The 12,795-nt window shown below is 36.0% G+C and overlaps 1 protein-coding gene and 1 pseudogene across 1 annotated transcript in view; both read right to left on the bottom strand.

Moving 5' to 3' along the window:
* The window catches only part of LOC115211000 (cyclic nucleotide-gated cation channel alpha-3-like), a 386,628-nt gene that overhangs the window by 346,179 nt on the left and 27,654 nt on the right, over window positions 1–12,795 (bottom strand). The window lies entirely within an intron of this gene.
* LOC115211316 lies at window positions 4,627–4,788 on the bottom strand (annotated as a pseudogene).

The following is a 12,795-nucleotide window of genomic DNA, read 5'->3' as shown; positions in this document are numbered from 1 at the left end:
CAAAACATAAAAGATGAAAGACAAGACAGATATTGATTGAAGGGAATCTACTTAAAGACTGAGGCAGATGAAAATGAATCGTATCACACACAAATCAAAAGATAATCCATTAGTGAAGGATTCATTGATTACCCATCAGTCTCAATGAGCAGGTATCAATCAATCAATTGATCTCATAGATCTCATCAATGACCATTGATGACACAAAAGTCCATGTATTATGCATAAACCCTTGCTCAACTTCTGTGAGGATCCAGAAAATCAGAATCAAAGCTGAACACATCTCCATACAAATCATCATCTTACATATAATAAATATGGCTCACACATAACACTGAAGTTAAGAAGTTTACTTTGCAATCTTGTAGTACTGAGTTCAATCCCTCTCCATGGTTAGGTGTTTTCTGTTGTTAATCAATATTGACCAATTCTTTGGGAGTGGAATTTGAGAGAGAGAAACTTTTGGTTTTTCTTCCCATTGACAGCGAAATAATTTATTTATTTTGTGTTAGGGTAAATTAATTGCCTCGACTACAGAGACAGGGAAAAGATGAAAATTATCCGATGCTAGTGTCATGTAAACAGCACCCAGTGCGTTTTGTAAAGTGGTTGGTTGTTAGGAAGGGCATCCAGCTGTAGAAACCTTGCCAAAACAGAAAACTGGAGTTTGATGCAGCTCTTCAGCTTGCCTAGCTCCGGCCAAACTGTCCAACACATGCCAGCATGAAATGCAGATGTTAAAAGATGATGACGATGATGATGATGATGATGATGATGATGATGATGATGATGATGATGATGATGACTATGATGATGATGATGATGTGGTATTATTTTAGTATTACAGTAAATTGTTTATTTGGTAAATATTGGTCGCACAGCACTGGTGATCTGGACAACAATAATAATGATCCATAAAACCATGAGTATCCAAAAGAGAGTGGAACTTTTAGCATGGAGTAACATAATAACGAAAAAACAGATTAATGGATTAAAAGGTCTTACTACAATGTTACATTTACAGATTTATGTGACATAGCATACATATTCAGTTATGTAAGACAGACAATATCCATGAGATTCAATACATCATTATGTAATAACCCCAAATCATCAAGCAAACTTATTCCAGATCAATATTTGATTAGTTGCTCGACAATCAGGTTCAACTACAGGTTCAAGTACTGACTGCTGCAAACGGTGGCCCCAGGATTTGGGAGATTATTGTCATCTGTTGCATAATTCTCTGGATGTTGTTCACATCACCCAAGTGAATGTTCAATGTCACATCACTGTGAAATCTCGGAACATTGTAGTGTGGCCATAGAATCCATTTCATTTGTATATTTCTTTTATAATGCAGCCTCCATGGCTTACCAAACACCGGTCGAACTATCCAACCCATGCTAGCATGGAAAACAGACGTTAAACGATGATGATGTGTGTTTCTTTGGACGGTCATTATACTGAAGCATTTGAAAGATCCAAAGTAATCTGCCTTCCCAACTCATGCGAGTGTTGAATAATTTCTAACTGGTGCTGTGTTTTTCCATTGCACAATTCTTTATCTTCATATTGTGCACTTTGAGTATTGTGTTTGGCTTTGATTTTTGAGTCTAATTATGAGCATCGCATGCAATTATGAGTATTATTTCTTGTAATGAGTATTACGAGTGGTTCTGAGTATTTTGTGTTGGTATGTGTATGGCCTGTGTGTATGCCGCTATGAAGATGAAAGAATAGCAGAATTCTGGTGGGAACATGATGGTGAAAAGAATCAAACATGCATGTCTGATCAAAATGCCATAGAGTAATACCACAACTCAATAGAATATGTTGAAGTCGAAGAAATCCTTTGCAGTTCACCAAAAGACTCAACATGAAAACATCATCATCATCATCATCATCATTGTTTAACGTCCACTTTCCATGCTAGAATGGGTTGGATGGTTCGACCGGGGTCTGGGAAGCCAGGAGGCTGCACCAGGCTACAGTCTGATCTGGCAGTGTTTCTACAGCTGGATGCCCTTCCTAACGCCAACCACTCCGTGAGTGTAGTGGGCACTTTTTACATGCCAGCGGCACAGGTGTCAGGCGGGGCTGGCAACAGCCTCAATTGGTTGGTGTTTTTTAACGTGCCACCGGCACGGAGGCCAGATAGCAGAAATTATACTAATACAGGAAACGATGCCGAACACTTTTGGTAATACAGGAAGAAAATAGTATAAAATAAGCCTAAAACAACTAACACCCACACCCACACGCATTATAGGAAAAAACAAAGAAAGAAAAGAAATGAATAAACAACAGACCTTCATCAGTTCAGTTGATTACAATAGAGTTGTAACAACAGGAAAATCAGTTAAAACTATTGAAATATAATATATATATTATATTTTATATTAATTATATTTATATTATTTGTTATTTATGTATTGGTTTATGTCTATCACTGTTTGAGTTGCATAATAGTGGTTTTATCTCTAATTCATATTATATATATATATATATAGATATATGATAGATTGGTAGCCACTACGCACGTTTTTTTCTCTCCTTGTTTTTTTTCTGTGTCCCTTTCTGTAGAAGAGCGTAGGCTCAAAACATAAATGACTTTTTCAATTCCTAAGTGTTATACTAATACATCTGTTTGTTTTCTACACCACCTGTCTTCGTCTTTTCTTTTTTTCATGAATTCTCCTCCATATATATATATATATATATATATATACTCACACAAACACGCATACACAAATGTAAAGCTGCACTTCAATACCAGATAATACCTTTGCAGTTGGTGCCTTTATGCATAAAGTCCAAAACCTGAATCACATTAGCAAGATAACCAAATACAAGGAATGGCACAATCATGCCACATTGACCCACTGGACATTGTGTCATATATCTTGGTTAACTAAACCTTTCTAAATCTCTCTAAATGTCTGTAAATGTCTCCAGTTACTTCAAGGGAGCCTTTAACGATCAGTCCTCTATATTGTATGAGAGAAAGTTATATTTCTTTCCCTCAATTCATGCCCAGATGGCATGGTACCATTTCCTAACAGACAGAGCAACAGATGCAATTGAGAAAAGAGAATTACTGCTTGAATATTTGACAATAGATCTAACAGCTTGAACTCATGATCTCTGAGTTGGTAACATAATACAATATCCATGCAGTAAGTTTGGTTCTGTTGCTGAAGATGTGCTGTTTAGAATTGTTAAATTATATTTGTAATTGTTAAATTGTCCATGTTTTATGGTGTAGTTCTGCTCCAGTGAAGCTGAAAGAAGTTTCATCATCATCACCATCATCATCACAATCATCATCATCACCATCATCATCATCACCATCATCATCACAATCATCATCATCATCCTCCTTCTCCTCCTCCTCCTCATCATCATCATTATCATCATTGCTTCCACTGCCACCACAACAACAACAATAATAATAATATTTAAACTGATGATGATAATCTCTGATGTTGGCACAAAGCCACATGTTGTGTGGGAAGAGCATAATTAATTCAATCAACTTGGCTGGTAATTATTTTATTATCCCTTGAGAGGATGTAAAATAAAATCAACCCTGATGGGATTTGAACACTCAAACCAAAGCAGAATAACTAGATACTACAAGATTGTTTTTGGTCACTACTCAACAGATTCTACTATACAGCATCTTAATGAGGAGTAGAAGAAGAAGAAGAAGAAGAAGAAGAAGAAGAAGAAGAAGAAGAAGGAGGAGGAAGAGGAGGAGAAGGAGGAAGAAGAAGAAGAAGAGGAGGAGGAGGAGGGGTAGAAGAAGAAGAAGAAGAAGGAGAAGAAAAAGAAGGTGAAGAGGAGGAGAAGGAGGAAAAAAGAAGAAGAAGAAGAAGAGGAGGAGGAGGAGGAGGAGGAGGCGTAGAGAAGAAGAAGAAGAAGAAGAAGAAAAAAGAAGGAGGAGGAGGAGGAGGAGGAGGAGAAGAAGAAGAAGAGAAGAAGAAGAAGAAGAAGAAGAAAAGAAGAAAAAGAAGAAGAAGAATAAAGTATTAACCAACACAGCAAGTCAGCACCAAAAAAAAGTGTATAAGCGTAGACATGAGAGTGTCAGTAAAAGAATGTTGGAGATGTTAGGTTGGGTTCAAAGTGGAATCAAAGTGACTGAAAAGGAGCAGGAACCAGGGGCTGTGATAGTGAATAAGATTTACACGACATTATGGGACTGACCATAGAACTGAAGCAAGAAGACTAGATACGCTTATAGAGGACAGTATAAGCAAACAGTGTATGAGCATAGAGTTTGAGATAGCATAATGTAATTGAGTCGATGTCTAAGAAATTGAAAGAAACGGAGAAGTAATCAGGAGATTGCTAGAGACACGAAGAGCTTGGGAAAGAAAATGGTGAAAATTGGGACTGAAGTAATAAGGTGTTGTTGGTTCAACACCCCAAAACATACTTAAGAAAGTGAAGGATACTAGAAAGATGCATTGCTGGTTAGTAGAAAAGTGCTATCTTGGATTCTCCAAGAATTTTAAGAAAGGTTCTTGAGATTAGAGGAAAATTAATCTCAGTAAACCTCAAGAACTGGGTCACTAAAATAGAGAATTTAATAGCCCTATAATATTATTCTTACCACCATGAGGAATTCATATTGAATTATTCCAAACACTGTGAGTAAATATGCCTGACATTTCACAAAATAATCTGAATGATAAACGGTTAGAAATAGTTTTCAACTAGCAATAACCACGCCTCGGATTTAACTCATTGGCCATGGTACCGCCTCGACCGTATGAGGATAAACCTAAGCTTAAACAGCTACAGTAAAGCTTCATCTACCCAAGATGAAGATGTGGTTGCGTGGCGAAGAAGTTCAATTCATATTATATGATCCTAGGTCAAATCTCAGCATGGTACCTTTACAAATATCTTCTACCCCAGGGCAGCTAACAGCTTGGAAGTGGATTTGGTAGGTGGAAACTGAAAGAAGCCTACTCTCTCTCTCTCTCTCTTATATATATATATATATATAATATATATATATATTATACAAATTAGAAAAAAACACCTTTTATCAATTCAAAATGAACAATTAAATTACGCCATCTAGAAATTACATATAATAGAAATATTAAAATTAAAATAACAATAAAATATCAATGATTAGTAAATTGCAAAAAAATAATAAAAACGTATATAATTGGTAGAAATTTTCAAATTTTTATATATTATATATTATATTCTGTGAAATTTAATTTAGTATTTCTAATTGAATTTTTTTCCCTGTAAGTTTGAATTTATATTCCTTCAAATAATAATTATTATAATATAATATATATATATATATATATATATATATATATATATATATAATAATATATATATATATATATATATATATATATATATATTAGAGAGAGAGAGAGAGAGAGAGAGAGAGAAAGAGAGAATTACTATTCAAAGCCTGATAATTGAATAGAAATAATATCTATGCCATTTAGCCTCTATTTTAAAATGCTCTGATTCTTAATAAAATTTCAAACCAATGAGTTTGATCAGTTCTTCACATGTTATTATACAAAAATCCCACATGAAAACTCCCATGATAAAATTATATCAATTTTAGTCTAGTAATTATAAAATTATATTATAATTATTAAATATTTTCTTATAGTAGCTTACCTCACATATTATAAATAAACTAGGATTATCCTATAATAGGTTTTTAGAATACAAATCTACTCTACCCCTGATCTACTATAGTCTAAATTTACTTTTATTTTTCAGTTGCTGACTTAGATATTTTTTCACTGTAATTTTAAACCATTTTATCTTATTCATTTACCCACTATATCTCTTGCCGAATAATACATTTCTATTAGATACACACTTAACCTTTATACAACCAAGCTGTTATAACTCACTATCTATCTTATAGCTCAAGTGAAGCACATTCTAAAATCATTAACATACAAGAAATAAATGATATGTCTAGCATATTCCTTTAATTTAACTCATTAATACAAATAAATTACTATTTACTAACTAACTTTAAATCTATATTAATAATAATTTGATGTATATATTTTTATAAATATGAAATGATTTCTATACTCTCCATCCCTATATGAGATACTAAAATTTATTAAAATCCTTTGAAAAAAAAATTTCTAAAGGATATTTATTTCAAATCACAAGTAGGATTATGGCTGTTAAATGGTTAAGGCATTGAAAGTCTCTAGTCTCCCTACCCCACTAGCTTCAGCCCACTAACTTTAGCTAAAATACATTAAGCTGTACCAGAGTTAAGTTCTTCAAAAAAGAGTTTGATTTATGGCTCTGCCACTTAAACTGCCTCTTCCTCTATCTATAGATAAATTCTTAGTTGTCTCCACTGAACTTAATAGAATTATATCAAACCCCCTCCTCTATAGTAAATCTAAATACCAAAGTAAATTCAGGGATAAGAAGTCTACCCATGAGTAAAGATCCTTTACTACCATGTTTCTATTGATGGGATTCACCTCTCTGTCTATGTACCTACCCTCTTTGCAATGTTGGCAAATGGAATAAGTATAAAAATGAATATTGTCAATTTAATTTTAAAATTTCATATGTGGCTGAAGACTGCTCTACATTTTAAACTGATGTAATACTTACATTGTTTAAATAAATGAAGTAGCATAAACGATTGTACTAAACTACCTTGGATATCCCTTGTTTGCTATTTTATGGTATATATATATATATATATATATATATATATATATTCTACAGGACTAGAACTGTTTCATTCAAGAGAATCATCAGGAAGCTTTCTGATGATTTCTCTTGAATGAAACAGTTCTAGTCCTGTAGAGCTCCTTCTATATAATAAATTAATTTTACTCTGCTATGTATTGAGTACCTATTTACTGTGGTTAACCCCGAATCAACCCGGGACCTACATATATATATATATATAAAAACACCATCCGAAGACCCGGCAAGACTAGTCAGGCCATACCCATGGCCTCTACCTGGGACGTAGTCAGTCCACCTGTGCATACCTTCCTTCTTGTGACACTTGTGAAGACCTGTTGAGGCAAGTGAAAATCAAATCAAAATCAAATCAAAACAAATCAAAATAGATGAACATCAATGGAATTTGTATCTTTGTGGTACCAGTGCCGGTGGCACGTGGCAATAAGAAAAACCATCCGAACGTGGCCGTAGCCAGTACCGCATCGACTGGCCTCCGTGCTGTGGGCACGTAACAAGCACCATCCGATCGTGGCCGTTTGCCAGCCTCATCTGGCACCTGTGTCGGTGGCACATAAAAACACCATCCGAGCGTGGCCGTCTGCCAGCCTCGTCTGGCACCTGTGTCGGTGGCACATATAAAAAACACCATCCGAGCGTGGCCGTCTGCCAGCCTCGTCTGGCACCTGTGTCGGTGGCACATAAAAAAACACATCCGAGCGTGGCCGTTTGCCAGCCTCGTCTGGCACCTGTGTCGGTGGCACATAAAATCACCCACTACACTCTCGGAGTGGTTGGCGTTAGGAAGGGCATCCAGCTGTAGAAACACTGCCAGATCTGACTGGACTGGTGCAGCTTTCGGGCTCCCCAGACCCCAGTTGACCGTCAACCCATGCTAGCATGGAAAGCGGACGTAAAATGATGATGATGATGATGATGATGATATATATATATATATATATATATATATATATATGTATGTATGTATGTATGTATGTATGTATGCATGTATGTATGTATGTATGTATGATGTATGTATGTATGTATAATTGTAGAGGGAACCTGTAGACTCAAGAAGACATGGGAAGAAGTGGTGAGAAAGGATCTTCAAACGTTGGGCCTCACTCAGGAGATGACAAGGAACTTGAGAAAACACAAAAGGTAGGATAAAATTGTGGCCATCTATACACATAGGTATGTCCTTCATGGTCATGCCTCCACCCCACCCCCTCTATCGGGTCCTTGTCTTGCGAATTCACGGCAACCGTGCCTGTGTCATATAGAAAGCACCCAGTACACTCTGTAAAGTGGTTGGTGTTAGGAAGGGCATCCAGCCATAGAAACCATGCCGAAACATACAATTAGGGTTTGGTACAGCTTTCCAACTTGTCAGCCCCTGTCAAACTATCCATCTCATGCCAGGATGGAAAACAGGTATTAAATAATGATGAGGCTGATTATATACATACATACATACATATATACATACACACATATTTTAAAGTGTGTGTGATGTGTATGTGTGTGATGTGTGTGTGTGTGTGTGTGGTGTGTGTGTGTACTCATGTCTTGACATCACATGATGGTTCTAAATGTGTTTCACCTTCATACAAGTAATATGTACACACACACACACACACACACACATATATGTGCACACACACACGCACACACACACATATACATACATATTATATATGTTTCTGTAAATCTATATGGTGTCTATGTACTTTAGATTCTAATTATAGTTTAGCTATACGTTTCATAATTTATGGTCCTTATTTGATATGCCATACTTTTAAATGCGATATATTTTATTATTTATATTTGTTTTTTTTTTGTTTTTGTTTTTTGCGGCTCTATCTAATGGTGGCTGGTGTTGATGACGACAACCAAGAATAGCCAGATGAGGAGATAGGAGTGCATTAGTTTAGATTTAAGAGATGGCAGAACAGAGTTTCAGAGTTCAGATAAGATCAGATAATTATTTATTTGCATATTGATATTGGATATATATATATATATATATATGTGTGTGTGTGTGTGTGTGTGTGTGTGTGTGTGTGTGTATACACATATATATACAGAGAGAGAGAGAGAGAGAGAGAGAGAGAGAGATAGAGTGATATATATATACGTATACATACATATATAAATAGATAGGTAGGTGCTGGAGTGTGTAAGTATATATATACATATATTTTTACATGTGCACACTCACACATACACATATATGTATTTATATAAATATAATAAATATATTATATAATATATTTATTATATTTATATAAATAAATATACTCATTTGTACACACACACACACAAATGTCACTAAATGTGACTAGGGTGTTTGAAAACACCTACATTGCTAGAAATAAGAGCTAAACCACTCTAATGCTGTAGTTAATGCACAAGAATGGAAACATATACACGAATACGGACCATAATTGTCTGAAAAGTGCCGATCGAGAATTCTTAATACTGACGCATCGGTTTCGGCAATTTCCGTTGAAGCATCAGTTAAGACAGCTCGACTTCGGCTCTTTTCGGATTCGCTTCGTCATCAGTATTTATATTTTCGTTATCCAATTAATTAGATAATTTAGCGGTTGGGTAATGTATATAATTGCAACATTAGAGCGGCTTAGCTCTTATTTCTAGCAATGTAAGTGTTCCCTAACGCACCAGTCGCATTTAGTGACATTTGTAATTCTCCTTTTTGGTGCAACGCTGCAAACTGCTGTTTATATTCATTTCATATATATATATACATTAGTCAATCACTAAATCATCCAATTTTTGGATGACGAAAGCATAAACATTAATGGCGAAGCAAGTCTGGAAAGAAGCGAAATCGAGCTGTCTTCACTAATGAGACAACGGAAATTGCTAAAATTGACGCGTCAGTATTAAGAATTCTCGATCGACACTTTTCGGAAGATTATGGTCCCTGTTCGTGTAAATGTTTTCACCCACGTGCGTTAACTACAGTGTTAAAGCATTTTAGCTCTTATTTCTTGCAATGTAGGTGTTTCCAAACACCCTAGTCACATTTAGTGAAATTTGTAATTCTCGTTTTTCGTGAAACATTGCAAACTTGACCGCTAAATCAACAAGATTTTAAAAAATTTTTCTCTTTAATTTCTCTTATTCCTTTCTGCTGAAGAGCGTAGGCTCGAAACGTAAAAGACTTCTCTACTTTTCCGAGCGTCAAACAAATACACCTGCTTGTTGTTCATACACCTGTCTTCGTTTTTTTTTTTTGTTTTTCTATAAATTTCAACTACATATAAATGTCCTTTATCTTCGGTTGGTTTTAGCCATATGCTGGAGCATGTAATATACATGTGTGTGTATATACTTAGATGTTTCCGTTTATTCATAGGGACAGAAGCATTAAGAGCATTGAGAAAAATGCTTTGCTCTATAGACATTATGAGTTCAAATCCCATAGAGACCCATTTTGACTTTCACCCCTCCAGGGTAAAAAAACATAAGCCTTCTAACTAAAGCATTTCCTCAACAAAGCACTCTGAACATATATTTTGCTATCTTTCTCAAGCAGTTAATGACAGACAAATTAATTTTACTAACAGCTAAACAGTATTATCGTAAATAGTGTTGCTATATATAATGTTGTTATACATATTACAAGCAAAACGTCCCCCGTCCAATGGACGGTGCTGTGTTGTCAAACATTTAAACCAAATTTTCTCAAAGCAACTTGTCCGACCGTCCCATAGGCCTCCCCTTTGAGAAACACTGATTTAACCTAAATTTGAGACACCAGCAAAAGAAGAAATAAAGATAGACATTTTTCTATTCCAAAGAATGCTATATCGATCGCATTCTCACCTGGAATCGATTTTTGTAAATTTTTTCAAGACTTATACACGCCCTGATACCGTCGGTATCTACATATCAAATTTGAGCCATAGCCACACATAATAAAAAGGAATACTGGTGGAATGTCCCAGTGAAGACCTCAGTAAAATATAAGCACAACAGACCTGATATAGTGATTTGGGATAGAGAAGAGAAACTGTGCACAGTTGTGGAAATTAGCTGCCCAGTGGATGTTAACATAAAGCTGAAGATCAGTGAAAAAGGGAATACCTACGCTGAACTCCCTTCTATACTAAGTACATTGGCGTGCCTTCGATATTGGTCTACAGAGTGTCGGTATGAGGAGATGACGTCATGCATCCACTTTTTCAGAGCAAAGGTTGCGTGGGTGAATGACGTCATGCACTGATATCGAAGGATCGTCGAATTGTACTAACCTGTTACTCTATCTTTATTCATTCCCCAATGTTTTTCAATCAATGTTTTTATGTGTATACACTATAATGTGTGTGTGTGTGTTTAAAATGCTCAGTTCAGATGCGAATAACGTTTACATGTGAGAGAAGAGGAACATTGTGATGCTGGGGTTAATTGTAGAAAGCTAGAAATGGGAAAGCGAGAAGAAACAGTATGTCTGAAGGATATTGTTGTTGATGTCTGTTGGTGGGTGGATTAATGTCAATTAAGTAAATGGCCTTCTTTTGGGCGTGGCAGCCAAATATGGTTGTGTGAGTAATTGCAACACCATTACATTATTCTGGCCAAATATGTTTGTGTGTGTGTATATAACAGCATCAGGGGTCAAAATGTTTCTCCCACCATCTCCGCCTTTTTCTCTCTCTCTGTCGCTCTCTCATCCCCCCTCTCTCTCTCTCTCTCTCTCTCTCTCTCTCTCTCCTCTCTCTCTCTCTCTCCCTCTCTCCAACAATGCTGTTCCATAGGCGTAAGCAGTTGTTTAAGGTAGCTTTTGCTATTTCTGTAACTTTAAAACTTTTAAGATATGAGAAAGTAAACGTTTTAATTGCGTAGATTGTAAAGATTTAACCAATTATTCCAGTGTAACTGAAGGAAATCCATTAAAATAGTGACAAGTGGTTTAACCCCAGGACAGTCCTGGTTGAGTATTCCAGACGTGACCAACCCATCTTAGTTTTAGTTGTTTTCTTTATATCTAGCATTAAATTATAAGGGCAGCTCCTTTTCTACGAAGGTTGGGTGTAATTTGTCCAAGATTCGGCTGTTATTTTTAGCGAGTGAATCTCACAAAAGAACACCCTCGTTAATTATCTCTATACGCAGATACACGTGCATGTATGAAGATATGAACACGAACACACACAGCATACACGTGGTAGTCACACACACACACACACACACACACTCATACAAGCACGCGCGCATACACTCACACACAGTCACTCCCGCACTTACACATACGGTTAAATTAAGGGTTGACCTGGTGAGTTAAAATGTTCAAACACGGGTTGGAATATTACTCGATTGTAATTTCGAAACGGTTTGACGGATGAAGAACAGTTGAAAGGGGTCTTTTTTCTTCGGAGGTGTGCATTTGTTGTAAAAGTGCGACAGTTCAGTCAATGATGTGGACCATTCTCTTTGGAATGCAAAACTAACTAAGAAAAGGTAACACGGTGTGGAGCAGGAATGGTGTTTAGAGTTGAAGGAATTGCGAGAGTGAGTTGGAATAGTGTGAGTTGGGAAGTGGTTTATAATGAGCGGAGGACTACTGACGGATCTTTTCGCTTTGACCGGCAGATTTAAAAAATAATTTCCATGTAACTAAACACTTTTAAACTTCGTATACTGGTAGAATGTGTTTATAAAACATCTTTTTCTCTTGGCTTTCTTGAGAAAATTCTGTAGTTTGTAAGATATTTTCTTAAATTTTGGCAATTTCAACCAATCAATGACGTCTATTGAGGTGAAAACATTCTCTGCCGTAAAAATTTTCTGGCGGACTCATATGAAAATGTCCCTCGTTTAAGAAACAGATTGGGTTTATTTACACTTCAGAAGAAAAAAAGATACCCTTCCCCCACCCCTAACCCTAACCCTAACTAACCCTACTAACCCTAACTAACTCTAACTCTAACCCTAACCCTAAAACAGATTGAAATGCAACAGATCGATACTAGGGTCATAATTATGGGTGACATTTTCACATGACACCGCCAGAAATTATTTCAAAAATCTGCCTGT

Source organism: Octopus sinensis, linkage group LG4 (genome assembly GCF_006345805.1).
Source record: "Octopus sinensis linkage group LG4, ASM634580v1, whole genome shotgun sequence".
Classification (NCBI taxonomy): domain Eukaryota; kingdom Metazoa; phylum Mollusca; class Cephalopoda; order Octopoda; family Octopodidae; genus Octopus; species Octopus sinensis.
This window is presented reverse-complemented; position numbering and strand designations above follow the sequence as displayed.